The following is a 20028-nucleotide window of genomic DNA, read 5'->3' as shown; positions in this document are numbered from 1 at the left end:
ACTGATGTTTGTTTGTTTGCTATTTTCCATCATTATTGGTTCCCAAACAGCACTGCGGGTATTCATAACCTTGTGAAGTGTACCATCTGATAGGTAGTTTCTGGGACTGTGGTCTCCAATTTTGGAACAGGCCGGAATATTAATGTGTGGTTGGAAATGAATTTAATTTCCTGGCTTGTTCTGAAAATGGTAACTGTTGTTTCCCAGTTCAGATGAAAAGGGAAATGGTGGTTGTTTGGTTGGTCAATCAAGCTGGTTAATATGGTTCTCCCCCTCCTCATTTATTCCCTGCAGCAATTAAATGCTTCTTAGTTTAGTGGGGTAGGAGAGCTGAAAATAATGCCAATTTATTTCACATCTGGCAGCCAATGTGACTCTTTGGTTTCAGATAGTACAGTGGTACCTCTGGTTGTGAATGGGATCCATTCCGGAGGCCCATTCGCAATATGAGCAGAATGCAACCTGCGTCTGCGTGTCTGTGCGTGTGCGGGTTGCGATTCGCCGCTTCTGTGCATGTGTGTCATGTCATTTTGTGTGTCTGCTCATGCGCGAGCGGCAAAAGCCGGAAGTAACCCTTTCCGGTACTTCTGGGTTGCCACCGGACGCAATCTGAAAACACTCAACCTGAAGCAAACGTAACATGAGGTATGACTGTACATGATTAGACCAGTCAAAAAAGCCTGGGACAGAAATTTTCATGGCCCTCTAGAGGCTATGGTGGTTCATTTACTAGAAGTAATGTATTTAGTGTTAACTCTGAAAGTATATGGTACTCGATTCTGACCAAACTAAGAGGCTAGAGGGGCTTTGTGTCTCTGGCTTATTAGGCTCGTCAACCCATGTAGTATCTGAAACCCAAGGGGACGTTGGTTACTAGATGGGGTTTTATTTCCAGAAGTAATGTATTTAGTGTTAACTAGTTATGTGAAATGGCAACCCATGCCAGCCCTTTCACTGATACAATATACTGAAATGGGAAAGTGAGGCATGCTGTGACTCACACCCCGATACCCTGTTACATATTGGCTCAGGCTCCAGAGCCAGGTGACCTCACTTTCAACCTTGAGACTGTACAGCTGAACAGGAATTGGCAGAAACTGATAAAGCAATGATTGACCAGGTTGAGACTTTCAGTAGGTAATCCAATCCCCCCTGGAGGTGGAAAATCCTACTCTTGCTAAATACTTAATTCAACTATGGTGCTGATTTTGACATACCTGAGTAAATAAAGGGCAATACTCTTTATACCATACTTCCTGTTAAATCAGGTTCCAGCACAAAATACCTCTCCTCAGGCATGATAGCAATCAGTAAACCTACCAAATTTCATAAGCTTGTTCTGCTCATTTTGTACCTTCCATTACACAAATCTCGTGAGTTATCTGTTCAGCAATTGCAGGGTTCTACTAAGTTCTTATACTACATTTCCAGAGGCAGATCTTTCTTAGAAAAGAGTCATTTTAGAGTATCACCCTATATATTAATAGTGCTAATTGTGGGCATGCCTCCATTTCAGCTTTAAATGTTTGTGATGGCTTCACAGCCAATGGCTTCAAGTTATAAGACAGGGGATGAGCAGAGGTTGGATGGTCATCTGTCATGGATGCTTTAGCTGAGATTCCTGCATTGCAGGGGGTTGGACTAGATAACCCTTAGGGTCCCTTCCAACTCTATGATATTTCTGCAAACACTTCCATCCAAAAAGCTGAGACCAGTGGGCATTCCCACAAGAAATGGAAAGTGCCTTCACATTCACCCAGTGCTTTACCAGCTGCACTGGCTCCTGGTGGAGTACAGGGTCAGGTTCAAGGTGCTGGTTTTGAACTTTAAAGCCCTATGCGGCCTAGGACCCTCGTACCTATGGGACTGCTTCTCCTGGTATGCCCTGTGGAGGACCTTAAGATCCATAAATAACAACACTTTGGAGGTCCTAAGCCGCAAGGAGGTTAGATTGTTCTCAACTAGGACCAGCGCCTTTTCAGCCCTGGCCCCGGCCTGGTGGAATGCCCTACCGCAGGAGATCAGGGACCTGCGGGATTTGACATCTTTCCGCAGGGCCTGCAAGATGGAGCTGTTTCGCCTGGCCTTTGGGCTGGACTCAGTCTGACCCCTTATTATTATTATTATTATTATTATTATTATTATTATTATTAGATTGAACCCCTTATATGGGATTTTGTATATAAATTTTCCCTCGGCTCTTTTTGCTGGCCTATGTAGGACCAGCATAGATAGTTGGCTCTGGTGAATATTTGACATTTTCTTCCCTTATGATATTGATTTAAGGGCTACCACTAAAATGAGGCTGTATTTTAAGCTATATTTTAACCTATATTTTAATCAACTGTTTGTTTGTTTGTTTGTTGTTTAAAATGTTTTTACTGTATTTTATATTTGGTGTTAGCTGCCCTGAGCCCGGTCTTGGCCGGAGAGGGTGGGGTATAAATAAAATAATCTTCTTCTTCTTCTCCTCCTCCTCCTCCTCCTCCTTCTTCTTCGGAGCAAACCTCCAACAAAGTTGGGAAGACAGAGTTTGTGTGTGAAATTTGAACTGGCATACAAGGCTATTTGGGTATAAGTTTCAGAGAGCCTTCACATATATATGCAGATGCAGGTTTGAACTGTTTAGGTGACCAAATGCTGTTCTATATGGAATCTTCAATACTAGTATTAAGATTCTTTTCACCTGTAGCTTTAAGGCTCTCTAAATGGCCAGTAGTTATACTTAAAAGCTCCTGACTTATAATTGACACCAGACCTCTTTTCATGTGTCCTTGATTCCATATTATCTGTTTTTATTTAATTAGAGGTCCAGTGGCCTGTGTTACTGGAGTCTTATCCACACTGTCCAACCATCTCGTCCTCTGTCGTCCCCTTCTCCTTGTGCCCTCAATATATGTATGCATGTTGCTTTTGTTGTGTGTACCTTGAGTCTTCTCTTTTACAAAGGTCTTGCATGGGAGGGGGTGTTTTTCCTAGAAATGAATATTGTTGTTGTTTAGTCATTTAGTCGTGTCTGACTCTTCGTAACCCCATTGACCAGAGCACGCCACGCACTCCTGTCTTCCACTGCCTCCCGCAGTTTTTTCAAACTCATGTTGGTAGCTTCGAGAACAGTGTCCAATCATCTCGTCCTCTGTCGTCCCCTTCTCCTTGTGCTGATCTTTCCCAACATCAGAGTCTTTTCCAGGGAGTCTTCTCTTCTCATGAGGTGGCCAAAGTATTAGAGTCTCAGCTTCACGATCTGTCCTTCCAGTGAGCACCTAGGGCTGATTTCCTTCAGAATAGATAGGTTTGATCTTCTTGCAGTCCATGGGACTCTCAAGAGTCTCCTCCAGCACCATAATTCAAAAGCATCAATTCTTCGACGATTAGCCTTTTTTATGGTCCAGCTCTCACTTCCATACATTGCTACTGGGATAACCATAGATTTAACTATAAGGACCTTTGTTAGCAAGGTGATGTTTCTGCTTTAAAAGATGCTGTCTAGGTTTGTCATTGCTTTTCTCCCAAGAAGCAGGCATCTTTTAATTTCGTGGCTTCTGTCACCATCTGCAGTGATCATGGAGCCCAAGAAAGTAAAAATTCTCACTGCCTCCATTTCTTCCCCTTCTATTTGCCAGGTGGTGATGGAACCAGTGGCCATGATCTTCGATTTTTTGATGTTGAGCTTCAAACCATATTTTGTGCTCTCCTCTTTCACCCTCATTAAAAGGTTCTTTAATTCCTCCTCACTTTCTGCCATCAATGTTGTGTCATCTGCATATCTATATATTTATATGCTGATGTGGTAATGGGAGATGCTGTCCTGTGTGGCTTCCCTGAGGATGTTATATCCATCCACATGGTTGCCCTGATGGATATTTGAAAGCCAAGCAGGTAGATCATGTGCCCTCATTTCTGCAAACATGGCACAGCATTGTGTTCAGCCTCTTGCTATCTGAGTAGTAAGCCTTCTAAGCTTTAGCAAGAGAATATATTACGGCACGTCGTGCAATAATTTCCTCCCACAACATTTAGATGAAAAGGAACACACAAAGAACATTTGACCCATTGGCATTTCAAAACGTATCATAAAGGGACCTTTATCCCGTAATAAGCTACTCCCACCACTTTCAAAAGAACCCTATGACCCATCTTCATTGCGTAGTTGTTGTTAGCATAGAATCTTTAATAATTTCAAAGTGAAGATTTGTTTAATAATAATAATAATTTCTTTTTATACTCCACCCATCTGGCTGTGTTTCCCCAGCCACTCTGGGCGGCTTCCAACAGAATATTAAAATGCAGTAGTCTATTAAACATTAAAAGCTTCCTTAAACAGGGCTGCCTTCAGATGTCTTCTAAAAGTCTGGTAGTTGTTTTTCTCTTTGCCATCCGTGGGAGGGCTGAAGAGCCCCAAATGCATTCTTGCAAAGGGTGGTGAAAAAGCTGGAATTGTTGATTCCACAAGCAGAGATGAGATGTCGTCCCATCACTCAGAGGCAGCACTGAAATATTTGGAAAACAGAAATCAACATTGACTATAGGGAAGGGGGGCAGCCAGGTTTCTGCTACACTTGTGGAGTCTGCCCTGTCACTCACAATCAAATACAGTGGTGCCTCGCAAGACGAAATTAATTCGTTCCGCGAGTTTTGTCGTCTTGCGATTTTTTTCGCCTTGCGAAGCCACGGTGTCGGGAAAGCTTTGGAAAAGCTTCAAAAATCACCAAAGTCTTTAAAAACCTCAAAAAAGGCTACCACACCGCGTTCTATGAGTTGCTCCTCGAAGTCAAGTCGCAACTGTATTAACGGTGTTAAGAAAAAGGAAACAAACTTGCAAGACGTTTCCGTCTTGCGAAGCAAGCCCATAGGGGAAACCGTCTTGCGAAGCAGCTCAAAAAACAAAAAACCCTTTTGTCTAGCAGGTTTTTTTTGTCTTGTGAGGTATTCGTCTTGCGAGGTACCACTGCAATGGATGACTGAGATTTTATTCTGGGCAGGTCTAGCATTCTGCAAAAGCACCACCAGGCTATAGGGTCAGCTGAGCTGTGTCACCAGCTTCCGAAATGAAGTTGTTGAAGCAGAGGAAGAGAGGGCTTTGATGGGACAAGCCCTACTCCTCAACCCTTTATGGCCAGGCCACTCATGAGGCAAGGTGTGAGGTGACTGCCTTGGGTGGCAGGGTCCAAAGGCCACAAGGAACATATTTTCTGTTGCTGCTTCTGTGGTGGGAAGAATAACTGGGGCATAATACTTCAAGGGTGAATCTGTCATCTCCACAGCTGCTCCCTGCAATGCCTCCTCTACAGCATCCTCTTGATGAATAGGAGGCACTGCTGGTTTCCTCCCACCCATGTTCCCAGTGTAGATCATCACTTGCCCCTTCTTGCCTGACTGGGAGGCGCCATTTTGTCTTTGGCCCCAGGGCCCAAAATTTCTCAGGCCAAACCTGCCTGCACATTTCCCACTACCAACCACCCCAGGGGTGACACTCCCACTCGCACCCTACCTCCCTCAACCGTGTCCCAAAAAATATGACATCCATGTGAAACTGTGTATTGCATTCATTATTCTTACATTGCACAGCAATTGTAATACCGACGACATTCTCCGATTTTGAAACGTGGTGGAGGACACATAAAGTAGATGCACATACCACTGAATAAACGACATGTTCGTATGCCAAGGATGTCAGTTCTTCCTGCAACAGTGCAGAACTCAATAATAATAATAATAATAATAATAATAATAATAATAATAATAATAATATAATATAATAATAATAATAATAATAATAATAATAATAATAATAATTTATTATTTATACCCCGCCCATCTGGCTGAGTTTCCCCACTCTGGGTGGCTCCCAATCAGTGTTAAAAACAGTACAGCGTTACATATTAAAAACTTCCCTGAACAGGGCTGCCTTAAGATATCTTCTGAATGTCAGGTAATTATTTATCTCTTTGACATCTGATGGGAGGGCGTTCCACAGGGCGGGCACCACTACTGTCTGGTTCCCTGTAGTCTCACTTCTCACAATGAGGGAACTGCCAGAAGGCCCTCGGCACTGGACCTCAGTGTCCGGGCTGAACGATGGGGGTGGAGATGCTCCTTCAGGTATACAGGACCAAGGCCATTTAGGGCTTTAAAGGTCAGCACTAACACTCTGAATCGTGCTCGGAAACGTACTGGGAGCCAATGCAGATCTCTCAGAACCGGTGTTATGTGGTCCCGGCGGCCACTCCCAGTCACCAGTCTAGCTGCCGCATTCTGGATTAATTGCAGTTTCCGGGTCACCTTCAAAGGTAGCCCCACGTAGAGTGCGTTGCAGTAGTCCAAGCGTGAGATAACTAGAGCATGCACCACTCTGGCGAGACAGTTCACGGGCAGGTAGGGTCTTAGCCTGCGTACCAGGTGGAGCTGGTAGACAGCTGCCCTGGACACAGAGTTAACCTGCGCCTCCATGGACAGCTGTGAGTCCAAAATGACTCCCAGGCTGCGCACCTGGTCCTTCAGGGGCACAGTTACCCCATTCAAGACCAGGGAATCCCCCACACCAACCCGCTCCCTGTCCCCCAAAAACAGTAGTTCTGTCTTGTCAGCATTCAACCTCAATCTGTTAGCTGCCATCCATCCTCCAACTGCCTCCAGGCACTCACACAGGACCTTCACCGCCTTCACTGGTTCTGATTTAAAGGAGAGGTAGAGCTGGGTGTCATCTGCATACTGATGAACACCCAGTCCAAACCCCCTGATGATCTCTCCCAGCGGCTTCATATAGATATTAAAAAGCATGGGGGAGAGGACAGAACCCTGAGGCACCCCACAAGTGAGAGTAGCAGAACCACTGTATGACAGTGCCCCCAGCTCCCAGCCCCTCTAGACGGTCCAGAAGGATGTTATGGTCGATGGTGTCAAAGGCCGCTGAGAAATCCAGCAGAACTAGGAAACAGCTCTCACCTTTGTCCCTAGCCCGCCGGAGATCATCAACCAGCGCGACCAAGGCAGTTTCAGACCCATGGTGAGGCCTGAATCCTGATTGGAAGGGATCTAAATGGTCCGTTTCCTGCAGGCGTGCTTGGAGTTGTTCAGCAACCACCCGCTCAATCACATTGGCCAAGAATGGCAGATTTGAGACTGGGCCATAGTTGGCCAAATTGGCCGGGTCTAAAGATGTTTTTTTAAGAAGCGGTTTAATGACCACCTCTTTCAGCGGGTCTGGGAAGGCTCCCTCACAGAGGGAAGCATTCACCACCCCACAGAGCCCATCGCCCAGCCCTTCCCGGCTCGCTTTTATCAGCCAGGATGGGCAAGGATCGAGGAGACCGGCGGTCAACAGGAAGGGAAGGGAAGGGAAGGGAAGGGAAGGGAAGGGAAGGGAAGGGAAGGGAAGGGAAGGGAAGAAGGAAGGAAGGAAGGAAGGAAGGAAGGAAGGAAGGAAGGAAGGAAGGAAGGAAGTGTCCTGCCTAGAAGATTTGGTTCAGATCTCTATATGTCACTTTCAGAAGCAACCTAAATTTCTCCAAGTAGTTCTGTGGTCTGTCCAATGGCGCCTTCAGTCTGGGAGGCTGCAGGGATCAAGTGCATCCCCCAAACTCTGAATATTTTCACAAAATTACAGTTCTTGCGCATCCAGAGCTTTGAAGTGTATTATCAGCCATTCACTGATGTTCCAGAGCTCAAACTCTTCTCTACACCACCTGATTCCCAAGACTGGATGTCAGGGTATGGACCTGCTCTGGATGAGGTCATTCTCCTCTGAAGAAGCAGCTGCATAGCTTGGAGTGCTTCTGGTTCCACAGCTGTCACTTGTGGCCTTAGCAGTGCCCAATGTCTTCCATCAGCTTTCTTTCTGAGCTCTATTAGTTTCTGGATCCCAATACAGGGGATTATGGGTTGGGGGAGTGCTGATGCCCTCAAGACCTATTTGCAGGCTTCACAGAGGAATTTGATAGACCATGCAGAAAAAAGGGTGATGAAGTAGGTGGACCTTTGGAAGTTCTGATCTAATTTTATTCTAATATTGTGTAGCCTAAACCTTTTTATAAATCACTGTTCCCCAACAGAGCTCAGGAAAGTCTTAAGTAATAACATACCTGGATTGAGAAAGATTGTGAAGGTGAAGAGAGACAGAAGAACATATCGGGTTTTCATAATTATGATAAGGCAGAGGCAAGATGCTCAGTTGGGAACTGAAAATAAGAGAAACAACAGACAATACTTTTTTAAAAATAATGATGGTGGTGAGCACACTTCAGGCTGGTATGTATTCTTTGCAAGAAACTCAAATTCACCCACAAGGACACTTTCAGAATGAAAGAACATACTGAATCTGAGAACATTCTGTGCCTTTAACTTTGTTTCCAATAACAGGTGATGAAGTAAGTTTTTTACATATCTGTCTTACACAGAAACAATACCGCAATATAAAAAGATGATTAATCAACAATGCCATAATATATGAGACTGGTATACTTAAAGACACAAAGGAACCAGGAACGAAACCAAATTGCAAAGCCCTGTGCTATACTAATAACTCTTACAGATGTCAACCCAGTTTCTTAATCAAGTGTGGATGCATAAATAAATAAATAAATCTTGTCTCTGTGTTTGTTTCTTATATCTTACGTGAATTCAAAGATTCATAAAATTGTATAATTGGAAGGGACCACGGGGGTCATCTAGTCCAACCCCCTGCAATGTAGGAATCCATTTTGTCCAACATTCGGCTCAAATCCATGACCCTCATATTTATTATTCTTATTCTTAAACTTATTCTTATTCTTATGCTTATTGATTGAATTTATATACCACCCTATACCTGGAGGTCTCAGGGTGAATATTAAGAGCCTCTTGCTCTACAGGCTGAGCTATCCCAATTCCTAAATAATAAGTTAGTTTCACCATTTCTGCAGAGTCCCATATCTTTAGATACCATTATTTGGGAGATGGAACTATGATAGTTCTCCACTTCCCTGAGTCTCATTTCAGGTCTGAGGAAAAGTGATTTTGTTTTGATATTGTTAAAAGGTCATCAATCAGTAGCCATGCCAAGCTACTTTGAGTGATAAAGGGGTCTGCCTGTAATTCCTAATCTACCCTTGCTCCACCCCTGATTTTTACCATTTTTCAGATTGCAAAATATGAAACTCTGAAAGCTGTAGGAGATGGATGTCATGCTAGAAGAGTGTTCTGGCAAATGTCTAGCAAATATTAGAGGTTTTCCTTATGGGTGAAGCAGCAAATGGAGTTTAACACATATGGAAGTAGGAGAGTCACAGATGTAAGCCCTATATTCATGTACGAAATATGCCAGCATAAAGCCAAAATGAGCTTTTAACGGATTCTAATGAAGTACAGTGGTGCCTCACAAGACGAAAATAATCCGTTCCGCGAGTCTCTTCATCTAACGGTTTTTTCGTCTTGTGAAGCAACCCTATTAGCGGATTAGCGGATTAGCGCTATTAGCGGTTTAGCGGTTTAGCGGCTATTAAAGGCTTAGCGGCTTAGCGACTAAAAGGCTATTAGCGGCTTAGCGGCTTAGAAAAAGGGGGGAGCAAAAAAAAAAATGGCAAGACTTGCAAGACTTTTTTGTCTTGCGAAGCAAGCCCATAGGGAAATTTGTCTAGCGAAGCAACGCAAAAACGGAAAACCCTTTCGTCTAGCGTGTTTTTCGTCTTGCGAGGCATTCGTCTTGTGGGGCATCACTGTACAATGTCACGAAGAATGTCCATTATTTTACATTATTTTCAAATTGATGTGTTGCCTTTCCCTCTTCCTCTTCCTCATCAACTGTACATGTAGCATTTCCAGAGTGGTCTGTGGAATCATGGGCCAATGACGTGCTGAGAAAGCTCTTCGTTGGCTGATGGGCACAATGTACTCCCTGACATCTCCCTTGTTTTCAGGGCTCCCTGAAGAGATGCGGTAACTACAATACACCATAAGACCTGTGATACATATGTGATGACGTGCATCCTTCTCTACCTTACCCTGTGTGTCTCAAATGCAAAATGTTTTCAAAAGTGCAATGGGAAAATAATTCAGAGGCATGTGCATAACATTAAGGACATTAGCCTGTAAGCATTCCCTGAATATGACTTTTCTAAATATCACCAAATAGCTGCAGGATATTTGATTTTCACAGCTAGTTGTCAGAGCAGAATAACAAGCAACTCCAGCCTCTTTTAAATGTTGTGTTTGCCACAGAACACAAGGCAGGGGGTTTGACTCGATGGCCCTTGTGGTCTCTTCCAACTCTATGATTCTATGATTCTATGATTCTAAAACCTCCATACAGTACTGTACTCTCCATCACTGGCAAACAGCAGAGACTGTTAAGTGCCAATGGGCTCAGAAGAAAGTTAGGCTGGAAAGACTCTCTCTGCAGTTCAAGTTATCCCCAGGCCATTCCTACCTTCTCCCAGCAACAAACCGATGACCTTCTCCAGTAAGTGGTTGGATAAGAAATTGGAGTCAACTTGAGAAAATTTGTATATCTGAATATAACTTCTTGCAGGTGGTGGGTTAGAGATAGTGATGAAAGTTTCACCTACTGAATTCAACTTGGCAGGAAGCTTTTTATAAGCACAGGTGTCTAGTGGCACAAAGGATCCTCCCAGACTCCTTGCATTTGATTGAGTCAGGCTGATAATGAGTCCAGATGCAAGGAAGGACTATGAAGTGCTCAGACCAAAATGAAATGAAACATTTGATTAACTCTCTGCCCCCATAAAGTGGACCTTCATAACTACTTTCCCCCTCAGTCTCACCCAAGCCTGCAAGCACCTGAACTAGGGACCCTGTACAAAACCACCCTCAATCTCCCCCTGAGAATGAGTCTTCTCACATTGGGTTCCCTGACCAACCTCTGTTTTGAGGCATTTGTAATGGGCAAAATCTGATACAGACAGAACTAATATGACACCATCAGTTCTTAGCTTCCTACCAGAATTCACAGCTTTCCAAAAGACACTAGACAGGTGTCCGCAGTTTCCAAATACCAAAATTGGTAAAGAAAGCGAGGGATAATGCATTTGGAACTTATTATTATTAATTCTTTATATGGGAGAGAAAATATAATCCACATTTGAATAGGAATACAGGAAGCATTTACAAAGGAAGCTTTGCAACTCAAGTCAGTGGTCTATGTAGGTCAGTCTCGTCAAGAATAACTGGCAGCAGCTCTCCAGTGTTTCACGTGTGGCATCTTTTGCTGCAGCTGTGATTGGACCTGTGAGCCTCTTCATGTACAGCATCTCTCTACCATTGAGCTATTGACTTAGGCCAATTGCCCTTCTTATCCAGCATCCTGTGCTCACAGTGGCCAACCAAATGCTTGTGGGAAACTTTGTCAAGATGCTTGTGCAAGCAGGAGCAGAGTTCAAGAGCACTCTACCCTTCTTAAGCTTCCAGCAATTGGCATTCAGAAATGTTATTGCCTCAAACCATGGAGACAGAATATAGCCCTCATGGCTAGTAGACATTGATAGTCTTCTCCTCCATGAATTTGTTTCTTCTTCTTTGATAGTATTTCTTTCTGGGAGTTGTAAACACAACACAAATCTCTAGATAACCACTCTACTAATGGGTTTCACAGGTTCTCCTGAATACAATATTGTGTTACTGGGACAATATTTTGAATTAATGCCATGCTTCTTAAAGAAAAATGATATTTATAGTGGCTTGAGGCAATACTGGTGGATTGAATTCAATCTGTGGGTTCAGTCGTGACATCTGAAGGCAGCCCTGTTTAGGGAAGCTTTTAATTTTTGATGCATTACTGTATTTTAGTATTTTGTTGGAAGCCACCCAGAGTGGCTGGCGAGGCCCGGCAAGATGGGCAGGGTATAAATAATAAAATATTATAATATTATTATTATTCCATTTTCCTTAACTCTAATGCAAACTACCATTGTGGAGCAAGGAATTTGCTGTCAGTTCTCCAGGCAGATGGGACCATTTTGGAATGATTGACGTGGCTGTAATGCTTCATGGATGCTTTGGAAAGACTTCAAACATTTCACCCACCCACCATCAGTGAGTTAAAATAAGAAGTGTTCTGCAGGTTTGCAGAGGGTTCATCTGGGTAGTATAATAAAAAGGCATGAACGCTAACTAGATATCATTGATAACATCACCCACTTTCCTATTGACTTTGAGGCATCACTTAAGGACCATCTAATGCTGTCTGGGTGATTTGTTTGTCTGGGGAAATGTTTGTCTTTCCCCACAACTTTGGTCCATGCATTGGACCCCATTTAGAAACCTGCAGCCTCTTTCAGTGTGTGTGATGTGTTACACATGACATATATGTTAGTATCTTCGCTCACAGGCAGAGGTACCTGGCCTCCCCCGAGGCAATTGAGCGAGATACTGTGTTTACCTTCCGTCTGCGACCCCGGCAAGCTAGGTAAACAAACCCAGCGATTCTTCTCATTAGACGTGAGATAGAACACACCCTCTGCTTCTCTGCTTCTCTCTCCCTCCCTGCATTCTCCCAGGGAGGAGAAATGAGACAGACAGGAGTCCTTTTACATGTTTTATTCCTGTCACTCAACAGTACATAGAAATGTGACTGTTCCCTTCAGACTCCATCAGAAGATACTCAACTCCTCCCCTGTACTTCCAGCACGGGTCAGATGACACACTGAGCTAACATCCGGTGCTCAGTACAGAGAATAGGCTCCACCTTTTCTCCAACAGTACATCTGCAAAACATAACATCCTGTTTTGCATTCCAGCCATCTGGAGCTGGCTTTTGCCTTGCTGCTTTTTCCTGACAATATATATATATATATATATATATACACAGTGGTACCTCGCAAGACGAAAAACGCGCAAGACGAAAGAGTTTTCCGTTTTTTGAGTCGTTCCGCAAGACGAATTTCCCTACGGGCTTGCTTTGCAAGACGAAACGTCTTGTGAGTTCTTGCGAGTTTGTTTCCTTTTTCTTAAAGCTGCTAAGCCGTTAATAGCCGCTAAGCCACAAAGCCGTTAATAGCCGCTAAGCCGCTAATAGCCGTGCTTCGCAAGACAAAAAAAACGCAAGACGAAGAGACTCGCGGAACGGATTAATTTCGTCTTGCGAGGCACCACTGTATACCACAAATACAAAAATGTTTTCAGATTTTTATTTTGACTTGGTATTCTACTGGTAATAATATTTGTACTATTTCTTAAGTTTCTTTGGCTTTCTTTTTCATAGAATCATAGAGTTGGAAGAGACCACGAGGGCCATCGAGTCCAAAGAAAAGTGATTAATAAGTAGTGTTAATAATAGTAATATTAAACCAGCCCAGTATTTTATGGTCTGATTGTAGAAATTTACAATGACAATGAAAAATATATTTTGAAACTACAAAATGCAGATTTCCCTCCCCTTCTACATTTGACCCATTTGCACTTCACCCGTTTTCATTTTTTAAAAATATATATTATAGAATGTACCACCATCATCGAATAACAACTCCATCATTTAATAACTATGTTTCAGAAAGAAAGGGATATAAAAGGAACAGTTTGTCCCTTCTGATTTGTATTATTGTCCTTGTTGTTGTTGTTTTTGTTGTTGTTGTTAAGATGAGAGCTTTAACTCATTCACAGCAGAGATTTATTCCTAGTGTTTCAGCTGCAGAAGAGCCAGAAGTGCATTCTTGGCAAGGGTTGTGATAAAGCTGGAATTGTTAATTCCTCAAGCAGAGATCAGTTGTCTTCCCATCACTCAGAGGCAGTACTGAAATATTAGGAGAACATAATATTGAATATAGGGAGGGGTGTCAATTCTCAGTTACATATGCTATGTCAGGTCTGTCATTCACAATCAAATAATGGATATTTGAGGCTTTATTCTGGGCTGATCTAGCATTTAGCAACAGCACTACCAGGCTAGAGGGTCGGCTGAGCTGTGTCTGCAGCTTCTGAAACACATTTGTTGAAGGAGAGGAAGAAAGGGCATTGATGGGACTAGCCTTGGGTGGCAAGATCCAAAGGGGCAAGATCCAAAGGGGCAGCACATCTTGCCACAAGGAAGATATTGTCTCTTGCTGCTGCTGTGGTGGGAAGAATAACTGGGGCATAATATTTCAAAGGCAAATCTGTCATCTCCACAGCTGCTCCCTGCAATGCCTCCTCTACAGCATCCTCTTGATGAATAGGAGGCACTGCTGGTTTCCTCCCACCCATATTCCCAGTGTAGATCATCACTTGCGCCTTCTTGCGTGACTGGGAGGTGCCATTTTGTCTTTGGCCTCAGGGCCCAAAATTTCTCAGGCCAACCCTGCCTGCACATTTCCCACTACCAACCACCCCAGAGGTAACACTCCCACTGACACCCTACCTCCCTCGACCTTGTCCCAAAAAATATGACATCCATGTGAAACTGTGTGTTTGGGTGTGTTGCGTTCATTATACTTACGTTACACAGCAATCGTAAACCACACTACATTCTCCGATTTTGAAACGCGTTAGAGGACACCTAAAGAGGTAGCACATACCACTGAATAAATGACATGTTCGTACGCCATGGATGTCAGTTCTTCCTGCAACAGAGCAGAACTCAATAATGTAGGCAGGCAAGGAAGGAAGGAAGGAAGGAAGGAAGGAAGGAAGGAAGGAAGGAAGGAAGGAAGGAAGGAAGGAAGGAAGTGTCCTGCCTAGAAGATTTGGTTCAGATCTCTATCTGTCACTTTGGGAAGCAATCTGAGTTGCTCCAAGTAGTTCTGTGGTCTGTACAATGGCGCCATCAGTGTGGGATGCTGCAGGGATCAAGTGCATCCCCCAAACTCTGATTATTTTCACAAAATTACAGCGCTTGCGAATACAGAGCTTTGAAGTGTATTATCAGCCATTCACTGATGTTCCTGAGCTCAAATTGTTCTCCTCAATACCTGATTCCCAAGACTGGATGTCAGGGTATGGACCTGCTTTGGATGAGGTCATTCTCCTCTGAAGAAGAAGCTGCATAGCTTGGAGTGCTTCTGGTTCCACAGCTGTCACTTGTGGCCTTAGCAGTGCCCAGTGTCTTCCATCAGCTTTGGCTGGTGACTCCTCTCTGAACAGGGACAGACCCACATCTGGTATGTTAGATTACTGCAATGAATTCTACATGGGGCTGCCTTTGGAAATATTATGGAAACTGGAGCTAGTGCAAATTGCTGACCAGGATCAGAAGTTCTGAGCATATCACTCTTCAATCTTGGTATGACCATACCGGGTTTCGATTTCTGATTTCTATTAGTTTCTGAATCCCAATACAGGGGATTAAGGGCTGGGGGAGTGCTGATGCCCTCAAGACCTATTTGCAGGCTTCACAGAGGAATTTGATAGACCATGCAGAAAAAAGGGTGATGAAGTAGGTGGACCTTTGGAAGTTCTGATCTAATTTTATTCTAATATTGTGTAGCCTAAGCCTTTTTATAAATCACTGTTCCCCAACAGAGCTCAGGAAATTCTTAAGAAATAACATACCTGGATTGAGAAAGATTGTGAAGGTGAAGAGAGACAGAAGAACATATCGGGTTTTCATAACTATGATAAGGCATAGGCAAGATGCTCAGTTGGGAACTGAAAATAAGAGAAACAACAGACAATACTTTTTTAAAAATAATGATGGTGGTGGGCACACTTCAGGCTGGTATGTATTCTTTGCAAGAAACTCAAATTCACCCACAAAGATACTTTCAGAATGAAAGAACATACTGAATCTGAGAACATTCTGTGCCTTTAACTTTGTTTCCAATAACAGGTGATGAAGTAAGTTTTTTACATATCTGTCTTACACAGCAACAATACCGCAAGATAAAAAGATGATTAATCAACAATACCATAATATACGAGACTGGTATACTTAAAGACACAAAGGAACTAGGAACGAAACCAAATTGCAAAGCCCTGTGCTTTTAATAACTAATTAATAACTCTTACAGATGTCAACCCAGTTTCTTAAACAAGTATGGATTCATAAATAAATAAATCTTGTCTCTGTGTTTGTTTCTTATATCTTGTGTGATTTCAAAGATTCATAAAATTGTATAATTGGAAGGGACCACGGGGTCATCTAGTCCAACCCCCTGCAATGTAGGAATCCATTTTGTCCAACATGGGGCTCAAATCCATGACCCTCATATTTATTATTCTTATTCTTAAACTTATTCTTATGCTTATGCTTATTGATTGAATTTATATACCACCCTATACCTGGAGGTCTCAGGGTGAATATTAAGAGCCTCTTGCTCTACAGGCTGAGCTATCCCAATTCCTAAATATTAAGTTAGTTTCACCATTTCTGCAGAGTCCCATATCTTTATAAACCATTATTTGGGAGATGGAACTATGATAGTTCTCCACTTCCCTGAGTCTCATTTCAGGTCCAAGGAAAAGTGATTTTGTTTTGATATTGTTAAAAGGTCATCAATCAGAAGCCATGCCAAGCTACTTTGAGTGATAAAGGGGTCTGCCTGTAATTCCTAATCTACCCTTGGTCCACCCCTGATTTTTACCATTTTTCAGATTGCAAAATATGAAACTCTGAAAGCTGTAGGAGATGGATGTCATGCTAGAAGAGTGTTCTGGCAAATGTCTAGCAAATATTAGAGGTTTTCCTTATGGGTGAAGCAGCAAATGGAGTTTAACACATATGGAAGTAGGAGAGTCACAGATGTAAGCCCTATATTCATGTACGAAATATGCCAGCATAAAGCCAAAATGAGCTTTTAACGGATTCTAATGAAGTACAGTGGTGCCTCACAAGACGAAAATAATCCGTTCCGCGAGTCTCTTCATCTAGCGGTTTTTTCGTCTTGTGAAGCAACCCTATTAGCGGATTAGCGGATTAGCGCTATTAGCGGTTTAGCGGTTTAGCGGCTATTAAAGGCTTAGCGGCTTAGCGACTAAAAGGCTATTAGCGGCTTAGCGGCTTAGAAAAGGGGGGGGAGCAAAAAAAAATTGGCAAGACTTGCAAGACTTTTTTGTCTTGCGAAGCAAGCCCATAGGGAAATTTGTCTAGCGAAGCAACGCAAAAACGGAAAACCCTTTCGTCTAGCGTGTTTTTCGTCTTGCGAGGCATTCGTCTTGTGGGGCATCACTGTACAATGTCACGAAGAATGTCCGTTATTTTACATTATTTTCAAATTGATGTGTTGCCTTTCCCTCTTCCTCTTCCTCATCAACTGTACATGTAGCACTTCCAGAGTGGTCTGTGGAATCATGGGCCAATGACGTGCTGAGAAAGCTCTTCGTTGGCTGATGGGCACAATGTACTCCCTGACATCTCCCTTGTTTTCAGGGCTCCCTGAAGAGATGCGGTAACTACAATACACCATAAGACCTGTGATACATATGTGATGACGTGCATCCTTCTCTACCTTACCCTGTGTGTCTCAAATGCAAAATGTTTTCAAAAGTGCAATGGGAAAATAATTCAGAGGCATGTGCATAACATTAAGGACATTAGCCTGTAAGCATTCCCTGAATATGACTTTTCTAAATATCACCAAATAGCTGCAGGATATTTGATTTTCACAGCTAGTTGTCAGAGCAGAATAACAAGCAACTCCAGCCTCTTTTAAATGTTGTGTTTGCCACAGAACACAAGGAAAACCTCCATACAGTACTGTACTCTCCATCACTGGCAAACAGCAGAGACTGTTAAGTGCCAATGGGCTCAGAAGAAAGTTAGGCTGGAAAGACTCTCTCTGCAGTTCAAGTTATCCCCAGGCCATTCCTACCTTCTCCCAGCAACACACCGATGACCTTCTCCAGTAAGTGGTTGGATAAGAAATTGGAGTCAACTTGAGAAAATTTGTATATCTGAATATAACTTCTTGCAGGTGGTGGGTTAGAGATAGTGATGAAAGTTTCACCTACTGAATTCGACTTGGCAGGAAGCTTTTTATAAGCACAGGTGTCTAGTGGCACAAAGGATCCTCCCAGACTCCTTGCATTTGATTGAGTCAGGCTGATAATGAGTCCAGATGCAAGGAAGGACTATGAAGTGCTCAGACCAAAATGAAATGAAACATTTGATTAACTCTCTGCCCCCATAAAGTGGACCTTCATAACTACTTTCCCCCTCAGTCTCACCCAAGCCTGCAAGCACCTGAACTAGGGACCCTGTACAAAACCACCCTCAATCTCCCCCTGAGAATGAGTCTTCTCACATTGGGTTCCCTGACCAACCTCTGTTTTGAGGCATTTGTAATGGGCAAAATCTGATATAGACGGAACTGATATGACATCATCAGTTCTTAGCTTCCTACCAGAATTCACAGCTTTCCAAAAGACACTAGACAGGTGTCTGCAGTTTCCAAATACCAAAATTGATATAGAATGTGAGGTATAATGCATTTGGAACTACTTCTTCTTCTTCTTCTTCTTCTTCTTCTCCTTCTTCTTCTTCTTCTTCTTATCATTATTATTATTATTATCATCATTATTATTATTATTAATTCTTTAAATGGGAGAGAAAATATAATCCATATTTGAATAGGAATACAGGACACATTTACAAAGGAAGCTTTGCAACTCAAGTCAGTGGTCTATGTAGGCCAGTATTGTCAAGAATGACTGGCAGCAGCTCTCCAGTGTTTCACGTGTGGCATCTTTTGCTGCAGCTGTGATTGGACCTGTGAGCCTCTTCATGTACAGCATCTCTCTACCATTGAGGTATTGACTTAGGCCAATTGCCCTTCTTATCCAGCATCCTGTGCTCACATTGGCCAACCAAATGTTTGTGGGAAACTTTGTCAAGATGCTTGTGCAAGCAGGACCAGAGTTCAAGAGCACTCTACCCTTCTTAAGCTTCCAGCAATTGGCATTCAGAAATGTTATTGCTTCTGACCATAGATACAGAATATAGCCCTCATGGCTCGTAGACATTGATAGTCTTCTCCTCCATGAATTTGTTTCTTCTTCTTTGATAGTATTTCTTTCTGGGAGTTGTAAACACAACACAAATCTCTAGATAACCACTCTACTAATGGGTTTCACAGGTTCTCCTGAATACGATATTGTGTTACTGGGACAATATTTTGAATTAATGCCATGCTTCTTAAAGAAAAATTATATTTATAGTGGCTTGAGGCAATACTGATGGATTTAATTCAATCTGTGGGTTCAGTCGTGACATCTGAAGGCAGCCCTGTTTAGGAAAGCTTTTAATTTTTGATGCATTACTGTATTTTAGTATTTTGTTGGAAGCCACCCAGAGTGGCTGGCGAGGCCCGGCAAGATGGGCAGGGTATAAATAATAAAATATTATAATATTATTATTATTCCATTTTCCTTAACTCTAATGCAAACTACCATTGTGGAGCAAGGAATTTGCTGTCAGTTCTCCAGGCAAATGGGACCATTTTGGAATGATTGACGTGGCTGTAATGCTTCATGGATGCTTTGGAAAGACTTCAAACATTTCACCCACCCACGATCAGTGAGTTAAAATAAGAAGTGTTCTGCAGGTTTGCAGAGGGTTCATGTGGGTAGTATAATCAAAAGGCATGAACGCTAACTAGATATCATTGATAACATCACCCACTTTCCTATTGACTTTGAGGCATCACTTAAGGACCATCTAATGCTGTCTGGGTCATTTGTTTGTCTGGGGAAATGTTTGTCTTTCCCCACAACTTTGGTCCATGCATTGGACCCCATTTAGAAACCTGCAGCCTCTTTCAGTGTGTGTGATGTGTTACACATGACACACACACACACACACACACATTATATATATATATATATATATATATATATATATATATATATATATATATATGCAGGTTTTGGTGTCTTCGGGTGTCTTCCCGTGTAAGAGTCGGGGTGTCTGTGCGACGTTTCGACGAGGTCTCACTCGTCATCTTCAGGCTGGTGCTTTCGGCTTCTTGTTACTGGAACAGAGCAGAATCTGGTGTTTGAGTTCCTATAAATACTGTTGAGGGGTGTGGTGTATAGCCTCCAACGTTCTGGGCAGAGAGGAAGTTCCTAGATTAGTGTGCCTTTTCTTCTTTTGTTCCTTAATTACTTGAGGGATATCTTGAGTGATTTCAT

The 20028-nt window shown here is 42.8% G+C and overlaps 2 long non-coding RNA genes across 2 annotated transcripts; both read right to left on the bottom strand.

Moving 5' to 3' along the window:
* Window positions 1-4261: 4261 nt before the first annotated feature.
* Window positions 4262-10531, bottom strand: LOC309529684. Its single transcript, XR_014218303.1, has 4 exons — window positions 10403-10531; window positions 8082-8177; window positions 5560-5683; window positions 4262-4490 (listed from the first exon to the last, which is right to left on the bottom strand). It is a non-coding gene; the product is annotated as an uncharacterized lncRNA (long non-coding RNA).
* A 3900-nt stretch (window positions 10532-14431) lies between these two features.
* Window positions 14432-17833, bottom strand: LOC309529798. Its single transcript, XR_014218469.1, has 3 exons — window positions 17712-17833; window positions 15454-15549; window positions 14432-14525 (listed from the first exon to the last, which is right to left on the bottom strand). It is a non-coding gene; the product is annotated as an uncharacterized lncRNA (long non-coding RNA).
* Window positions 17834-20028: the final 2195 nt, after the last annotated feature.

Source organism: Podarcis vaucheri, assembly GCF_965113315.1.
Source record: "Podarcis vaucheri genome assembly, chromosome: 3".
In the NCBI taxonomy this organism is placed as follows: domain Eukaryota; kingdom Metazoa; phylum Chordata; class Lepidosauria; order Squamata; family Lacertidae; genus Podarcis; species Podarcis vaucheri.
This window is presented reverse-complemented; position numbering and strand designations above follow the sequence as displayed.